At 37.2% G+C, this 19,488-nt stretch overlaps 1 protein-coding gene across 2 annotated transcripts in view; it reads right to left on the bottom strand.

Annotated features, from left to right (window-relative positions):
• The window catches only part of LOC116849466 (protein Skeletor, isoforms B/C), a 163,425-nt gene extending 145,412 nt beyond the window's left edge, over positions 1-18,013 (bottom strand). Inside the window, exons 1-2 of one of the 2 annotated variants that reach the window (XM_032826625.1) lie at positions 16,704-16,733; positions 14,915-15,231 (exon numbers count right to left, since the gene is read on the bottom strand). The gene's annotated coding sequence lies outside the window, so the exon portion shown is untranslated. Of the gene's footprint in view, positions 1-14,914; positions 15,232-16,703; positions 16,734-17,848 lie in introns of those variants that run through there. The other variant, XM_032826624.1, reaches the window with a different exon arrangement.
• Between the last annotated feature and the right edge of the window lie 1,475 nt (positions 18,014-19,488).

The raw sequence follows: 19,488 nt of genomic DNA, 5'->3' as shown, positions 1-19,488 counted from the left end.
CCCCCCCCCCCCTCTACGCTGTGGCGCGGAGGTGATACGCTCAGCACATTGTGTCAGAAGTTTAATATCTTCCCACGGGAGGTCTTTTGAGCTAGCCGCTGGCACGTGACCGCTGGATTTATACAATAGACTCTGACTATCGATGATGTAGCTAGCCGAATAGCCTGCCTCGGGCAAAAAAGCAAACGAAATGCAAGCCCTAAATCCGACTTGAAAGGATATTTCATCGAGCGCGTATAAATTTAAAATTACTTGTTTATTATTGAATAGCGCGATCACGCGAGCACTTTCAGATTATTCAAGAAAAAAAAAAAGAAAAAACAACTCTGTAGTATGGAAAACATACGTTATTCTTTCGATTTTTCACTCGACTGATACTAAACGTCTTTCAAGATTATAATTGTAGTTATAACGATCGTTTTGTGGAGCAACAATAAATGTTTGCTTCACATGTGAATCATATGAGTCGACATTTTCTACCTTGCTCGGTTCTTCATCTGAAATTTTGATACTAATAAGTACAGGAGAATATTGAAGTTAGCGAGGGACTCTCCGAAATTCGCAAATATACTCTCCTGGTAGAAATATATATAGTTTGCATGGACATCAGTTCATTGTAAGATTAGGAATGAAAGTGAGCAAAGGACAAATGGGATATACATTAATTTCATTGCACATTAAACTATTCTCATACTGACGATATAAATGAGAATTGTCATAGTTTAGATTCAGAACTTGATGAAATAGTGTAACTACAAGAATAAAAGGATAAAAGGACATCTGTCATTTGATGGTTGTGAATAACCATCATGTAAAAAGCAAAAAACATGCAAATATATATTGCGCACCATATATTCTGTACTGTATATGGCTCTCATTAGCATGAAAATTTTTCAATTAAGAATTCTGATACATTATTAAGTCAAACCTGCCCATTTTATGAGCTGCAGTTTTGATTATTAACCATTTATAGGACAAAACTTTTTTTTTTTTGGTAGTGACTCTAATGTATATTACAAGTTTACATAACAGATACATGACAAATATATAAAATATAAGAAATCTTATAATACTTATTATTGTTATACTTTTTGTCTGGCAAAAAATCGGTCACAATTCATTCAGAGGAAATGTTCAGTCATACAGATTTTGTGGTCAATATTTCAACCACTTGTGGAAATTTGGTTTTCTACTTAAATATTTGTAAAACAATAAAAATTTAAACTTTGCATAAACACAAAGAAATTGTTTATTTGCACCAATCTGGTGTATTTGCAGTTATACTCACGTGAAAAAATTACAGAAATATTAATTTATGTTACATGTTACAGGTAAATATCATATTTCATTTTTTGAGCAAGATCTTTTATGGGATGCACATATAGTTATACAGGGTGTCCGGTAACTAATCGAGCAATCGCCGTGTACAAGTAGAACGGGTCAAAATAATCATAAAAGTTATATACCATTTTGAAATTTTCTCAATATTTATTCCGTAATTAATTAAAATGTATAAACGAATGAGCTCACAAGAAGCGGTAGGCTCTGTGTGTAAAAGAAATGGCTTATCTCTTAGCAACGATGAGTAAACAGCTGATTTCGAGGCGGAGTAACAAGCGACACGTATACGTTACTCCGCCTCGAAATCAGCTGTTTACTCATTGTTACTAAGAGATAAGCCATTTCTTTTACACACAGAGCCTGTCCTACCGCTTTTTGTGAGCTCATTCGTTTATACATTTTAATTAATTACGGAATAAATATTGAGAAAATTTCAAAATGGTATATAACTTTTATGATTATTTTGACTCGTTCTACCCGTACACGGCAGTTGCTCGATCAGTTACCGGACACCCTGTATGTAGACCTGTTTTCCGTTATACAGGGTGTCCCGTATCACCTTCACAATCTCTCGTGAGGACGGAAAGCGGATTGAGATGAACACAAAAGTCCTATACAGTTTTGCGATATTCTCAATAATAACCGAGAAATTAATTAAAGAAGATTGGTGAATGATCACGCATGATATGATAGATGAACTGCAGTGGCACCGCCTGCCGTTGTATACTTATACATTAAGTCAAATTGAACAAAAAAGTCCTCTATTTTGCAAATAACCACATAGATTTTTAGATATTAATTAAAGAAAATTGTTACATGATTGTGTACCACAATGCTCAAAATTTCTTTTATTAATATTTAAAAATCTATGTGGTCATTTGCAAAATGGTAGAGGACTTTTTTGTTCAGTTTGACTTAATGTACAAGTATACAACGGTACATTGAGAGAAAAATGTATGATATTTGGAACTATAATGGCATAGTAAAAAGATTATAGTTAGGAATATAACTTTTATAGTAAAGGTTACCATAATATTTGTAATATTTACAATATAAGCATAATATAATTGACTCGTGTAAAATTTTTACCAAAAATTATAATTATTTGAAATAAAAAATATAGTAAGGCAGCAAATATTAAATGGTAAGAGAAATTAACTATTTTATATAGTCAATTCAATTGGAATATTTGACAAATATAGGTACATGTAACTATATTCCCAAAAGGTGCTTTACCATATATATAGAGTAATAAGATGGTGACTATAAATCTGTGTTCATTCTACTATATCTTCATGTTTAGATGAACTATAAATATATGTTTGAGGCCAAAACGAACTATAAAATATAGTGAGATTATAGTTATTCCAACTATTTTTTTCTCTCAATGTAGACGGCGCAATTGCAACTCATCTACCATATCGCGCGTGATCATTCACCAATCTTCTTTAATTAATTTCTCGGTTATCATTGAGAATATTTCAAAATGATACAGGACTTTTGTATTCATTTCAATCTGCTTTCCGTCCTCACGAGATATTGTGAAAGTGATCTGGGACACCCTGTATATCATCTATATAATATGATTATACAGATGATATGTAAATTCGCATGGTCGAAGTAAAACACCAGACATTTTGAACTTTATGTGGTTAAAATATCGACCAAAACTTATAAAGGGTTAATCAATCGAATAGTTTCGTCTCCAATTTCTGTTCCGTTTTCGTAAACAGGTTCAGATTTTGCTCAACTTTCGTGCGCAGTAACTACAGGAAAAGTGTTACATCCTTTATGTGGGATTAAGATCCCACAAAAGTATTGTTTTATTGTTCAATTAGAGATGAAGATCCCACAAAAGTATTGTTTTATTGTCCAATCACTGGAGAGAGATAAAAGCAACATAACTATCCAATACAACTGCTCGAAAGCTGCATTAAATTTCCACTATGTTCATTGTCATCAATTATCCTTCTTTTGCGGAAACGCTTTTGCCCGCGAGGAATAAACATAATATACTCAAGCAAACAAACGAACGTGCGCGATATATACGTAACTATGTGTACCCGCTCGCAGACTATATTAAAAAGATAATTAAGGGGTGCGAGACAAAGAGAGCGTCCCGATCGAAATTCGAGGCAGACACCATTGTGCTCCTCCTTACGCTCGGGGATCCCCTTTCCTCGGCTTTACTATAAACAAGTACAGTTCTGCCGTCATTAAGACACCGTGAACGAACGGGATTTTTCGGTATCGACGACACAATTATTTCAGTATTACGGCATTCGCGGACAATCGTCGCGCAAATCGTTGCGCACACAGATCGTTACGTCGCGGGTAAATTTCTGATGAGAAACTGCAGAGACGTTTTACAGCTTCATTCGGTGGATTTTTCCATCAGAGCAATCCAATTGAGAAATTATTCGAATTTATAGCGTGAGATGGAGGTGCATTTCAGTTTCAGAAAGACTGATATTATCTAACACACGCGAGAAAGGGACGTTTTTATCAAAACGCAATGCGACGACTGTCCTCGCGGCGTAATTAATTTCACTCGCACGACAGGGCAGGTTGGATCCACTGTTTTTGCATAATTTGTATGCTCAGAAGAAGCGTTCCTCTCGGACGAGTCAGAAGAGGGATTCGATACGCGCTGCAAAAGCAAAACGTGCCTCCGATACTTTTTCGGCTCTGGGGGTAGTCTGTAAATATTAATTAAAGTGCCGATGTTAAATTGCCTTGCGCGATACTTCTTTGCAGATTTATCTGGGAAAACAACTTCGGGAATACTCCGGGATAATTACTTTGCCCGGGAGCGAAAGCCAAAGCTAACAAGGCCCGTAAGAGGAGGTAACAGAGCGTCGTCTCTGAGGATTTCAGCGCCCCACGCGGAAATCGAAACCCCCGCGATACGCCGCGAGCGTCACCCACGATCGAAACATTTGGAGAATGCGGGAATAAACACGCGCTTGTCCGTGTTATCGAAAGTCGACACAGGCTGCTGCAAATACTAGCACGAAAGAAGTTGGCGCTCGTGGTCTCCCCTTGTCGCGACGCGTCTCGTAAACAGACGCGAGCTCGTATCGCGCGAGAACGTCTCGATTTCACGGCGGATCTTGTTTTCCTGTCGCGAATACTCTCGCAGTTTTTCGCCAGCGGCGTAATAGCCGCGCGCGTGAATTAATAAATCGAACGACGAGTCGAACCCGCGTTTAACCGAATTTATTAAACGACTCCTCTCTCGCGTCACTTTTAGTAAGCGAATACGCATATGAACATACCGATCGTGCAAGCGTGCTGATTGCATTACGCGCGAAATAACGGAATTATTAATGACATTACGCATTTTTCATCAAATAATGGCATTATTTATGATACACCGGCATACTTGTTATCAACATCAGAGAGTCAGCCGGATAGACTTTCATAATTATCACGATGACATGAACAATTGATGATGAAAAATTATTTAATTACATTTACGCAGCAAATATACTGTACTGAATTAATTACAAAGTTGATATCGCATAATGAACTTTTTATTATATTAACGCAGCAACAAATTTACTAAATATTACACTTAGATTTTCGTGTTATATTTTACATGATATAGTGTTTGGAGTAAATTTTGATAATTCTTTTTATATTTCCATCTCATTATTCTATAAGCATGGGCCACACACCACATACACATACAGAAAAATATCATTCTGCAAAGAGATACGACTACTAAGTTTGCGAACACTTTCTTCCCTTTTGTTAAATAATGATTATTACTTGAAGGATATTTTCTTGATAATACTTGTAGAAATATATTCATCGCAAACTTTAGAAGAGCTCATTATCATGTAGTCAAAAGAAAAATTTATTCATTTTAAGAATATCATATTTATTTATTTCAAGAATATCATGACATTTTATCGAATAGAAAATTGAATGGCCTATGTAGCAAGCAAATCGAATATTTGTTTTAATTTAATATCTTTTATTGAAATTTTAAGCTTACTAGAATCCAGAATGTGTATTTTGAATAAATTTGATGATGAACTTATAATAGATACGCGAATATGTAAACTTATAAAATACTCGAAACACACAAGCAACGTTTACTTGAAGTAAACACAAGCAACGTTTACTTGAAGTAACACACAATATGCATTGTGAATATATAAGCCACATTCATAAGGGACACAATGTTTACAAATCGACTAGTAAAAGTTGTCAAATTTACATACATTTATCTAGCTGGAATCTCAAGAGTAAGGGAGAGAGAAAGGAAAGAGCTCGTGTCTCGCTGATAAACAAACAGACAGCAGTAAACAACAATAGCATAGAAGGAAGAGGGTGTATTAGGTGGCGGCGGGACGGCCATGCACGATCGGGACCTGCGTCTTCTTTTCTTTCGCTTGTCGGATGACTAAACCACTGAGCTATCTGACGCTCATGACACTCCCCTTTCCCCAGATAACGTTCAGAGAAGGAGTCAGCCTCGCGATAAACAAAGAGGAAGTCGCGGCGATGATGCTGCACGACGTCGATTGTGAGTGAAAAATCGGTCAAAGTTCATCGTCCGCCGCCTAATTATCGCCGTAATTGCCGAGGTGCGAGACGGCGCGTTTAACGCGGCCCACGTTATATAAGCAGGTGCGAGGCGGGAGGCTGGAGACGAGATCGTAGGTTTATTGATTCGATTTCCTCTCGGCGGTGAAGTTTTTTCTTCCCCCCTACGACCTTTTCTCCCGCCCGGTCCTTACCCTACCTATCTACTCGTTATTTTCTGTTGCGCGCCCAGCGCTGCCGCTAGAAGTAGGACGCAACTTTCGAGGGCGCGAAAGCCTCCCGCTCTCCGCGTGCACCTTTCGGCCAATAAAATCGACGCCGGCGAATTAGTATCGACCTTCACACGCATTCTACGTGCAAGAAATGATCCGGACGTGTCTCGATTACGCGAGCAAGGGTAGATACGCGGATCCTGTTACGCCGTCGTTAATTAGCGTCAATCCTATTACCACAATTTTCTTTTCTCGTCTACATAGAAAGAGTCTGAATAGAGGAAGAGGAGTGCAGAATGCGCAAATAGATCTGAACAAGACTCAAGCCGCGAGCTGGCGAAACGACGCGCTTTTATTCTTCGACTCGCTCGCTCGCGTCCACGTAATTTACTTGTGTTTACGTTTTGCGCGCCACGGTAACATTATTCTCATTATTTTTGTCGTTATTATCGCTCGACGTCCTTTTTGCTATTTTTTCTCTCTCTTTCTAAAGAGAGAAAGAGAGAGGGAAGAGAGGAAGAGAAAGAGGGAGAAGGAGAGAGAGAGTTTCTTCTGTATTTTTTACTAATTCTATATTAGTTATAAAGGATAAATCTAAATTCAATAAAAATTTGGTAATGTATTTTTTACGTGGCAAAAGAGAAAGAGAGAGAGAGAGAGAGAGTTTCTTCTATATTTTACTAATTCTATAATAGTTATTAATGATAATCTAAATTCAATAAAAATTTGACACGATTGTATGTTTTATACAACAGAGAGTTTCTCTCTCTTCCATATTTTATTAATTCTATACTATAATTATTAAAGATAATCTAAATCCAATAAAATATGCGATCATATGTTTTACATAGCAAGAGAGAGAGAGAGAGAGAGAGGGAGGGAGGGAGGGAGGGAGAGAGAGAAAGCGTACATACCGAGAGTTTGAAGTATGTTCAACGAACTGATGATAAATCCTGGGCATATTTTTTTCTTTTTTTTTACATGCCGATATTCGCGCAGAGCGAATTTAATACCTCTATTATTACATCGATCGGAAATGCCGTATAGCTGAAGTCTCTCTCTCTTGCATAACAATCCGACATTATAAGGAGGACCATTCGCTCGCTACCTTGACGTAATACGATGCCTTTCTTCCATTCACCATGCAGTCTGTTCTGTTTTGCGTGAGCTAGTTATTAGATCCATCGCTCCACTTAGAGCACAGTTTTATTAATCATTTCCGCCGCGGTAAATTCAATAACGACGCTGACACCATAAGCCCAATCTCGCGCGAGTCAATTTCCATTAACTCAATACACACCGTGTCACCTCTTTTCACCCTACCCCTTGGAAGACTTGGTACTCTTTCAACCGCATTCCATCGATCTCGCGCACATTTCGCGAGCTGATGCATCTAAAAAGTGCGTTATTCTCGGAAACTATCGCCGTAATCAACATGCAGAATGCTCGACAAAAATCGCATAAATTAAATGTCGATATATTAGCGACCCATAATTCAAATGTATGATGAGAGCATCTCGTCAAATTTTCTATCGTACTCTCTAAATTTCTTGAAGTGCAATCTCACTCAGAACGAGTGGAAAGTGGCGGTATTTTCAACCCGAAGCGATAGTGAAAATACTGCCACTCGAAATCGCAAAAGTGAATGTTTCACTCAAGCCGAAGTGGATTCTGACTCCATATGAACGAATGCTTTAATCGATTAGAGTGAATATGTTTTTCTGACGGTGGTATATAACAAAAATGCGTACTACATTCAACTAAACGTCACTTGTTTCTATTTTATAAGTTTATATATCCACTAATCTATCATCTAAGAGTTCATCATAAGCATGAAATTCAAAATGCATTCTGAATTCTACTAAGTTTAACATTTCAATCAAGAATATTAAGTTAAAATAAAAACTCGTATTGCTCGCGTAACAAAATTTTTCGCTTAGACAAAATTTTATAATATTCTGATGAAGAGAATTTTTCTTAGTACTTGCACAAAAAAGAACATTTTTGTTTTTAAAATATCTATATTCTTAATATGTAAATCTTAAAATAAAGCGTTAAACGAAGATAAGTTACTTGCATTGGTACATTTTATATAATTCAGCAAAGAAATATTCTTATTATTCAAAAATAATTTTCATTTTTCTAATAAAAATTACAGAATATTAGATTGAAGTTTATGGCTAGATCCAATAAGATCAACAAATAATTGGAAATAAGATTGTAGCATAAAAAACATTTCTAGCATAAGAAACACATTACAAAAATCAATTTTGCAATTGCTGTGATCAAACTATTAAATTTATAGAAGAAAACTGATTAAGCCGATAGATTCTACGGGCAAAGTTACAAAAAGAACATGTAAAACTTTTTCTCATATCGTTCTCCGTTTATGCAAAAAATAATAAATGTTAAGGTTTATTAAAACTTGTTTTCATGAATAGAAACAATTAGCAAAAATATAATAATAAGAAATAGGACCGCAACATAAAAAAACATTTCTGATGTAAAAAGCTCATTACAAAAATCAATTTTGCAACTATATTTTTTTTTTAGAAATAATTTTATGATAAATTTTTATTGTTTTTCCTGCAAACATTTGGAGAACAGCGTAAAGTGCTTTTTTTTATAAGTTTTATAAATTATTTGTCACACTCTTTTTTTAGAAGAAGATATCATTATCATCAAAATAATTATATTTTATTATGAGAGACTATCATAATATTAAAATAAAATTATAACATTGTTACAATTCAAGACTTTCAAATTTTTTTAACAGAATTATATATCGTTGTTATATGAAATATAATGATTGTTAATTTGAGTATATTAGATTTAAGTCTATTTTAACTTTTTTCTGTGTGATAATGAAATTTTCCAAAATTTATGCCAACTATTTTAATACTATTTTAAGACTATTGTCAAGAGAAAATATTCTTGGCTAAAAATACTTCCTACTTAAAGGAAGGAAAGTAAACTAAGTAATTGATTTTCTTAGCAGTGGAATATTTTTCTATATGCAGATACGTTCTTCAATTTCAAAAGAAAATATTCACAATTCAGAGTGAAGAATCTTTTTAATTCATTTTTTTAATTCATTCTATATGAATAAAAAATAAAGAAAAAATCAAATTTGAGTGACAAATGGTCACTTCACTTTCCGAGTAAAACCTCGTTCCAAGAAATTTAAAGAATTGATTTACATCTTGCGCGGACTTTACCAAATATTAAGGTGTACATGAGGATTTATTAATTATTTATTAATTATTAGTTAGTTATTGCTTACTATTTATCTTCTTAATCCTCATACATCATAATATTCGATAAAATTCGCGCATAAGAGTGTCGAAAACTGGCGGATTGTCGACTACTGAACGTTTCAATTTACGTACAAACTGTTTCACACTTTAAGTTGCAACATCAAAAGCGTTTCGCGGAACGTACGGGAAGCAGGGGAGGATGAAGCTGATGGAAGTAATCTGGCTTCCGGAACATCATATCTCCGATCTGAGCAGATTTTTTCTCAAGCAGAAGTCCCTGTTCGCGATATCTGTCCTCCGACCTTTAAGACGCGATGAAGTGCTGCGCGGTAACGCTGCTCATTCGAAAACAACAGCACCGCGACGGGAGAAACGTGAACAGGTAACTAAACGACCCCGGAGTCGGGGTGTGCTCCATCGCTCAAAAGCGCTATAATTTCTTCCCGGGGAGGGAGCGCGCGGGTAACAACGGTCAAGAACAATAAATGGCTTCGAGAAGCCGCCGTCGAGAGACGAAACGAAGGGAACATGGAGCGGAGGCAGGAGCGGCTGGATTCAAGGATGTTACGATGTAAGGAGTAACACGATATTCCCAATCCGGCGCGGAAGCTTTAGAAACGAGATAAAGAAGGGCTCGCGAGCGCAATAAATTCCCGGGTTTCCTCCTCTCCCTCCTACCCCGTCATCAACGCGTTTCACATCCACTGCCATCGCGCAGCCTCATCGTAAATCCGAAGGAAGCAATGTCGACGCTGATCGAAATGAATTTACTGTTTACCCGCGGCCGCACCGGTGCGATACGATTCAAGAGTATGAAATATAGCTCGCTCGCGATACCACGAGTCGCGGTTTAGAAATCATTTCCCTCCCGCATCCCCCCGCGCCGTTCCGTCCTCCCTCCCCGCCGGCGCCGCCGCCGCCGTCGCTGCACACCCCCGATGCCACCCCGTTCATGGCTATATCGATGCCGGGATGTGACGGCGACCGCGGAATACGAACGACTAGAATGGACGTGTCGGGAATTAATCTCCAGCCGAGCTCCAAAGCGAATTGTCTCCCGCTCGTTTTTCCCCGTGCTGAAACTCCGTGGGGGCTACGCGGGGGTAGCAGTCGCGTGGACGCCCCGACGCTCTCGGAGCGTAGAAAACGTCACCGCGCGCGCTATGCAACGTCATCGGTTCGAAAGTTACAGTCGCTATTAGTTATCGATTTTGTCGTCGCCGAGGCCCGTCGCTCGTAACCATCGCTCGTGACGATCCGCTCGGACGCGAGAGTATCGGCGTCTTGTCTTCCTTTAACGAACGTGGGAGGTTAACCATCTGCCCTTGCAATTGGAAGATTCACGATACACGATAATCATCCTCGATTATCTTACGAGTGCAACGCGCACGGAGAGAATATTATAGTTTCTTTGTTTTTTTTTTTCATATAAGTTCTTTTCAATTTCGCGCTATATTTTTAGTAGTACAGTTAGTAAAATCTATCTTCCTAAGGAACGTGGTAAATAAATATAAAATAATAAAAATAAAAATAAAAATAAATTTCGCTAGGAAGGATCTTGCAAATTTTACTGAAAACATAGTAGATGTTTTAATAGCATGTTTCAGTTCCTGGAATATAAGTAGCACACGTTAAATGAAAGGATAGAGTAAATTACTTCAGATTATGTCAATCTATTTCTTGGCTAGAATTCTATAGTAATTTTTATTATAAAATTTTCTCCATACACCGATAATAGCAAATATACTGACAAAAAGATACTTGATAATTTATTTGTGGTATATAAAGTTTATATCATAGAAATTTATTTCTATGAAAAATAAACTTTATATTCCACAAATAAATTCTTAAATATTTTTTCTCAGTATTGTGTCTCAAAAAATTTTGATTATAAACTTTTCTACACAGAAAAAATGTTGTTGTGTCGATAAAAATAGTCAACTTCGTCATAATTGGAACATATCTCTCGATATTAATATTACTGATACTCGAATTATTAAAACAATGCATGATGTAACAATAATATACATTATACGTATGTAATAATACGTAACGTATTAGGTTGTCCAATATAAGTTTGTGTCGTTTTTATTCCATTTATATTTTATAGTATTTTTTGTTTTCATTACCTGTTTCCTTCGAGAACGGTATACTGAGAAAAATACTTCGAAATTTATATGTACGCGACAAAAATTTATTTCACAAAAATAAACTTTATTTGATGAATATATTATTAATATCTTCATTTTTGTTGGGAAACACAAAAATTCTTTAAATTCAAAAAACGGTATAAATTTATTTGACAACCCAATATAATGTATACATAAATATTTAAAAAATGAAAAAATATCTATTCAGCGAGTACTAATAACGTACTTATATATTTAAGTCTAATTTCTTTTATTTAAAGAAAATAAAATATATAAGTCCTTTAAATAAATTCCTTTATTTAAATAGAATAAACAATTGCTTTCATGAAAAGTTCAAGTTTAAAAAAAATAACTCCTTATTTGGAGAATATTTTATAGTAATGTCAGTGAATATGCTATCAGTATCCACCGAATAAATATTGTAAACTTCCTAAATATATTTTCTCTCGGTGCAATGTATTAGTTTCAATAATGTTGCGTTTTCGAATCAAAAAGATTTACTCCAATTATGACGTTCTATTGACCAATACTATTGACACAACAGCACTTTTTCTCCGTGCACTTTATGTAACTCCGCAAAACTCATTTCGCGCGGGATATGTGTCCCACGGAAGACCTACATTTAGCCGATAATTGAGCGGGCGTTAACTGATGTTAAGTGCGTTCTCGCAGGTCGTTTGCGCGCGATTCCCGGCCAAAGGATACGCGACATATAAACACGCGGATGAAAAGTGCAAATAGGCAGTCGCGCGTGGAGTTTTGCTTAAAAAGTTTACGCGTCCACAACATCATCAAGAGCTCATTCGTTCCTATATCCGACCGGTTATACGCGCGAACGATCTCATGAAATAGGCAGAAAGAGAAAGAGAGAGAGAGACAGAGCGAAAGAGGGAAGGAAAGAGAGAGAGGAAGGTAGAAAGAGAGAGAAAAAACGCTGCCCCGTTTACGTAGCAGCCCTCTTTACAGTCTGCGGAAGACGCGCGACCTTAAATTGCATTTGAATAAAGCAATTTGTGCACACGCCGTAATCCAATTCGGCCCTCTCGCTAGTTTTCGCTACGCGAAAGCACCGATAAATCAACCAGTTGCACGGCGCATCGGCCTCAGCACGCCTCTACGATGTAGCCATATGGCTTAATTTCGTTCGCGGCGCGCGCGCGCGGCACTTGGAGAAACCGAAAAAAAAAGCATCTCTCTCGCGTATCGCGAAGCTGACGCGTCGTGCCGCGCGGCCGATATTCACACGATAACAGCGAATTTCGCGATATCACGCTCGGAACCGAAATAACTTTACGGCCACTTTACGCGAGCACGGGCACTCGATTCGCTGTTATTTCCATTTGATGTTCATGAAACGAAATATAATCGCGGCAAACTCTGCGACTTATTAATCGCCGTTAAATATAATCAGTTTCCGCAAAATCATATTAATTGACATATTTTGCAGTGCGAAGTAAAGGCCCGACTTTACACAAATGGACTTTCATGGATTATCACGACGTGAGATCGTCGGTGGTGGAAACTTTATGGTTTGTTTAAATTACATTTATAAGAAATACACAAGTGTACTCTGTGTGCATTGAATTAATCATTAAATTTATATAATGGAAAAGATTTTTATATATTGATGTAACGATAAATTTACTAGAAATTTTACTGAGATTTTTATATTATATTTTACATGACATATTATTTTGAACAAATTTTGATAATCTCCTTCGTATTTTTATTTTGTCACTCTATGTGATAAATATGAATATCATATAAACCGTAAATCATAAGGATAATCTCCTATTTTTATTTCGTCACTCTATGTGATAAATATGAATATCATATGAACTATAAATCATAAGGACTGCAACCTTTACAACTATTAACTTCTTATAAGTTTATGGTCAATATTTTAACTATCTCACGTAAAGTTCAAAAAGTCTATTGTTTTACAAAATAAGACAAGAAAAAATTATAAACAAAGAACTTTGTCGGTAATTTTCATTATACAGATGATATATAATGGAAAACAGATCTGTAGGTACATAACTAAATAAATATTGGCCATAAAAATGTTCAAAAAATGAAAGTATGATATCTATTTATAATATGTAATATACTATATGTATCTACTTATACTATGTAACATAAATTAACATTTTTGTAATTTTTTTTACATGAGTGTAACTGCAAATACATCACATTAGCGCAAATAAACAAATTTTATGCAAAGTTCAAGTTTTAATTTACAAATATTTAAATAAAAAACAAATTTCCACAAATGGTTCAAATATTGACCACAAAACCTGAATGACTGAGCATTTCTCCTGAATAGATTGTGATCGATTTTTTGCCAAGCAACAATCATAATAATAATAAGTATTATAAGGTTTTTTATATTTAATATATTTGTCACATATATTTAAGTATGTCACGTAAACTTGTTCACAGATATATTTCACCACCTTTAAAAAAAGTTTTTGTCCTATAAAGGGTTAAAGTTTCCAAATATAGACTTTCATGATTATCATGACGAGAGATAATCAATAATGAGAACTCTACAATTTTGTTAATTACATTTATAAGGTAAATATATTATATTAATTATATATTGGCAAATATATTGAATAAGGTAAATATATTGAATTAATTATTCAATTTGTCTCGTAAGATAATATAAATTTTTTGTTATGTTAATGCAGCAATGAATTGTCTAAAAGTTATATTGAAATTTTTATATATTTTTTATATTGTTCTGAGCAAATTTCGATAATTTGTTACGTATTACTATTTTGTTACTCTATGTGATAAATATCCTATGTCATATAAGCCACTCATAAGAAATATCTTTACAAATTGTCTGTTAAAGTTCCCAGGTAGACTTTCATGATTTTACGACGCGAGACAATCGATGGTTAAAACTTTACAATATTTCTAATTATAGTGAAGCAAAAAGATGTAATGTATTGAATTAATTATTATATTTACATTATAGAATAATATAAATTTTTTGGTATATTGATACACAGCAATAAGTTTTTAAAAATTTTACATAACTTTTTTTTGAGCAAATTTTTATTATTCTTTTCCTTTGTACATCTACTTCGTCATTCTATGTGTAGTGTGTAAATATTGTAATATAAGCTACTCATATAAGAAAATATGACTTCATACATGAAAATAACTTTTACAAATCGATTAATAAAATTGCTGTCAAATTTATGTACACACTTATCTACCTGGCTGTTAAAAAAATTTACGTCCACCTGAGTATCGACTTCGATTTGAGTTCGATAAGTCAAAACAACAATCTTTCGACGCGAAGGACAAAATAGCGCTCTCTTCCCCCCCTCTCCCCCTCTTTCTCTCACCCTCTCTTTTTCTTCTCTTTATCTTGAATACTTACACGTTCGTTCTTAATTTCAAACAGTACACATACAGGCCCTTTAGAATTGTTAAAGAGCGCGACACGACGCGCTAAGTCCTAATGTAAAGTGTGTTCTGGCGCCACTCTTACACACACTTGCGATACACATTACGGCTTTAAAGAGCGTACGATGATGCGCGCGAGGAGCCGGCGGTTTATAGCAGCGCGTCTGCGTGAATGTGCGCGGAGGGCGCCCCGTTAAAGGGGTAATCGTTATAAATCGTCCTTAGAATGTCCCAAACGCGCAGCCCCCGAGTCCGCGGGAATTAATGGTCCTTTATCCGCGTTACGTCCGACTGATAGAAATAAACGTCGACCCGCGTTCCACGCGCGTTGGTAATTACTTCCCCTTCCCCGTCACTCTCCCTCTCTATCTCTTTCTTTCTTTCTCTTTCCCCTCCCCCTCTCTTTTTTCCTCTCTTTCATTGCGAATTGCGACATCCTTTCGACTTAATAGTTTCCACGGTTAACCGGCGCGGCTCTCCTTAGGATAATAGTATTATCGGATTTCTCTGTTTCGAGATTGCCGTGAGAGGAAGCGTAAAAAAATGCAATCAGAGCCGTAGCGAGAGCCGGACGAAACGCGGATTGGCGGCTACAGGGCCGCAGGGCACGAGGAAACAGCGCGAAACAGAAGTAAGGGCATTACCGAGTTACGGTAATGTTAAAGACCGAGAGACACAGATTAGCCGGGGGCGCCCGTTGAGCTGATTACGGCTCTGAATGTAATTTATGAACATCATTTCGCGGCCGATAAAAGCCGAGAGCCTCTCGTGAAACGGGTGCTTCGCATTTCGGCGCTCGGCTAACACGAGCGTATCGCCCTTGCGTATGCGCGGCTCTCCGCAAATTAAAAGCGACGAAAACGTAAACGCTCTCGCGGGACGTAGATTGGAGTCGTGTTTGAACGTGGTGCGCGTAAACGTAGCCATGACGTTCGCGTGGCCGTTCATGGCTCATAAGAACGGCGTGTAACATCACTATCCAAACAGCACGACGGAGAGAACAGGACGAGGGTGAGAACTTGTTCTCCCCTTGAATCACTTGCAAATCGGAGTTCGAGTGCTCCAGAAAGAGAGAGAGAGGGAGAAAGAGAGAGAGAAAGTAAGAGTGAGAGAGAGAGAGAGAGCTCGTCGATAAATGCCTCGCGGGAGCGAGGAAGCGGGAGACGACAACGTAAAGTAGACAGTCCAAGGCAGGTGAGACAGCTACGCTATTATGGAACAGCGCTAAGAAACATCGAACAGCCAAGAACCAGAAGCGTTACAAACGCGTGTGCTGTGTGTATGAGCGCGCGCGCGCGCGCGCGGGTGTGTATGTGTGTGTGTGTGTGTGTGTGTATGTAGTGTGTACCACGTCGAATACACACGTCCGGACGAGGTGTGTGTCGAGAGTGGCAGTCGAAACATCTATTCAGCCGAACATCTAGAAGGAAACGAGCGCGATCGCGAGACGTCGTCCCCTCGGCGCGGTCCAATTTCCAATGCCATTGTCGCGCGAAAGTGGTCCTTACGGCCGATCGTCGTCCCGTTCTCGCGCCTTTGCGCGGCATCGGAAAAGGAAAACACGCTCGCCCGGGTGACGACGCTTTCGATCCGTCCGAACGAAACACCAGAGGAACAGAACGTAAAGAGAGGGCGGGAGAAGAAAGAAAAACAGATGAGAGAGAGAGAGAGAGAGAGAGAGAGAGAGAAAGACAGAAGAGAGAAAGAAAGAGAGAGAGAGAGTGACAGCCATCTCACCGCCCGCCACAGCTCAAAGCACTCACTAAACGTCACGGGAGAGCACGGACAAAAAGGACTGCCGGTTGGTGGTGGTCAGTGTCGGTCAATTGTTGCTGTCTACGATTCGGGGCAAGTGTTCTACGGCCTGGGACGTGCTTTCGATAACCTACAGAAAGCACTGTACTCCTCTCTCGTGTGTCGTGTAGTACGGTCGCTCGACGTAGCGCCCGGACCGACGTACGCCGTGGTGCCACCTGACAGACTCCGGGAAATTCGAGAAAACGGCATTTCCTTCAGCCCATGCGCGAGAACTTTAATCGAATTTCGGCGTTGCAGCGCCGACAACGGGCGGGACGGCCTCGCTTCGCTGCACGCGATCGACTGTCGCGGAAATTTGAATTTTGCCGCGCACTCGCCCGGTCGCCCTTCCCGCCGCTCGAACGGCTTTTTCTCCGCGATTTTTCGTTATTATCAAGAAGCGCCGCTGCGAACTGTCGGGTCTGCCTTCTCGGCGACGACTCTTTCACACGGCGAGTCGTAATACGCTGTTATAATCGTTAATGATGACCCTCCACCTTTCTTCTCTCGCCAGTGTAAACAATACACTGATTCATCTCGTGCACAAACGATGCGAAAGAGCTTTGCCAAAAGGAACAAAGCCTGTTAATGCCTTATTTACTAATATTTCCCACATTTCTTAACAAGATTTTGTTTACGTCTTTCGTCTTGGAGATTTGTGTGTGTTTATAATTGTTTTCTAATTCACGAAACATGTGAATAACAAGAGGTTGTGTAAGTTCGCCATCTTTCGTCTTGATATTATAATATATTATTGTCTTTGACAAAAATCTGAATCTCTTACAATTTTTCTTTATACTTATTAAATAACACTTATTAAATAAAACAGTGAGTTAACCGTTAAACTGAGGGGGAGAGAGCTTGGAGACTTTGGAGAGACGAATTTTTGTATATTTCGGATTCGGAGAAGTTATCTTGTGATGTAGAAAAATAAAAAAATATCGATAAAATTGCGAAAATCAGCTGATTTGTGACGAATCGAGATCTTCGCGACGATACGATGCGACGTAAAAGAGGCTAATCAATCGCCATCTTACGAAATTGTATTTCATACGTTATGCAAAATCAATACAACAAAACATACAGATTTACAGATACACAATTAGCTTACTTCAAAGTAAAACACCAATGCCCATCTCATCTGATGCAAGCTGCGCCTCGAATACCCGCGACGACCGGCGCTAACTTTCCATTAATACGGTTTAGAACTCGGATGCATAAATTAACACGCGACACGAACGTTTAAGCGAGCGGAACTACCTTTTTTGTGCGCGCGACTGTGGAGTTCTTGCTCGTGAAAGGCGCGGGTGGCGCCACTCAACGGTGGAAGCGACAATTACGTGTCCGTTATCCACAGAGCGAGACGATTCAAAAACAAGCTGTAAATTTCGAAATCACGTCTGCGTGAATTGTTCACATATTTCCTACGTGATATATGTATACGTAATCGTTTTTCATGTAGAGAGAGACCATGTAAATTATGTAGAATATTACAAATTATATCAAAATATACGAAAACGAGTAATCGAATTATCTCAAGAAAAACAGAAAATCACGATTACGAGAAAGTTACGAGAAAGTGATTGATGCAAAAGGTAATCGATTGAAAAAGGTAAATTTTTAGTCACATTCACATCATTTTGATATCACCGTGATTTTCGTGTCAAAATAATGTCTTATGTTATTTTCACCAAGTAATGACGTAAATTTTTGATCAAAATAACGTCAGATTAATATTATTTTGACTGTTTGTTCTACCTGGATTCGATAAAAAAACGCATCTCCTGCGAATTACTAAAAAAACAAATTCTCTTATTAGCAACGATATGCGTTACGAAACTCATTGAAGGAAAGTGTGGTAATTTTTAATCAACTGACTGTAATTTTTTCATTGTTACAGAATTACGTCGACCAATTGGAGTTAAGAACGGGCCACTCACAAAAATACAATTAAAACTTTGACATGTATATATATATACTTGAAAAGCATTTATACTGAAAAAAAATTCTTAAAAATATATTTGGGATGTAAAGTTTATTCAGAAAAATAAACTTTACAAATTACATATAAATAAACTTTATACATTTCAAAAATAAATTTCCAAGTATTTTGTTCAGTATATGAATGCAACAGCTACCTTTATATTTCACATTTATCCGTGTCTCATATTTCCTAGTCTTTCTTAAACTTATGTTTTGTAGTATAGTATGCAATTAAAAGCAACACGAGTTTGAGTATATAACCATAGACTGCTAGCTGTTTATCTTATTTCCTGATAGTAAAATGTCAGTCGATATCTGTAACATCACCAGGATCAAACAACAGCCATTATCTGAACTATCATTGTACTTTTATTCCTATTTTATCATTTAAAGATTGTTTTGTTTCGTGACCAAGGAGCTCCAATACACATATAATGCGCTTTTAATGCGTATTCAATTACATTAAATACACATTAAAAGCGCGTTATACGCATATTGGCGCTCGTAGGGCATATATAGTAATATTATCAAAATATATGAAAAATATACTCGATATTATATCATATAATATATATATATATATATATATATATATATATATATATATATATATATATATATATATATATACTCTAACGGAACATGTACATTCTGAGAATGTTCGGAATATATCTGAACAGAATATTATTAATATTCTCGGAACATTCGACATACGTACTAAGATGTACTGAGTATATATTAAGTAAGTTCTTACTTCCGCCCTACAGT

The sequence above is a fragment of the Odontomachus brunneus genome, unplaced genomic scaffold (assembly GCF_010583005.1).
Source record: "Odontomachus brunneus isolate Ranch 3 - 2012 unplaced genomic scaffold, Obru_v1 Obru_scaffold_117, whole genome shotgun sequence".
NCBI lineage: Eukaryota > Metazoa > Arthropoda > Insecta > Hymenoptera > Formicidae > Odontomachus > Odontomachus brunneus.
The sequence above is the reverse complement of the archived record's forward strand: the minus strand, read 5'-3'. Positions and strand labels throughout refer to the sequence as shown.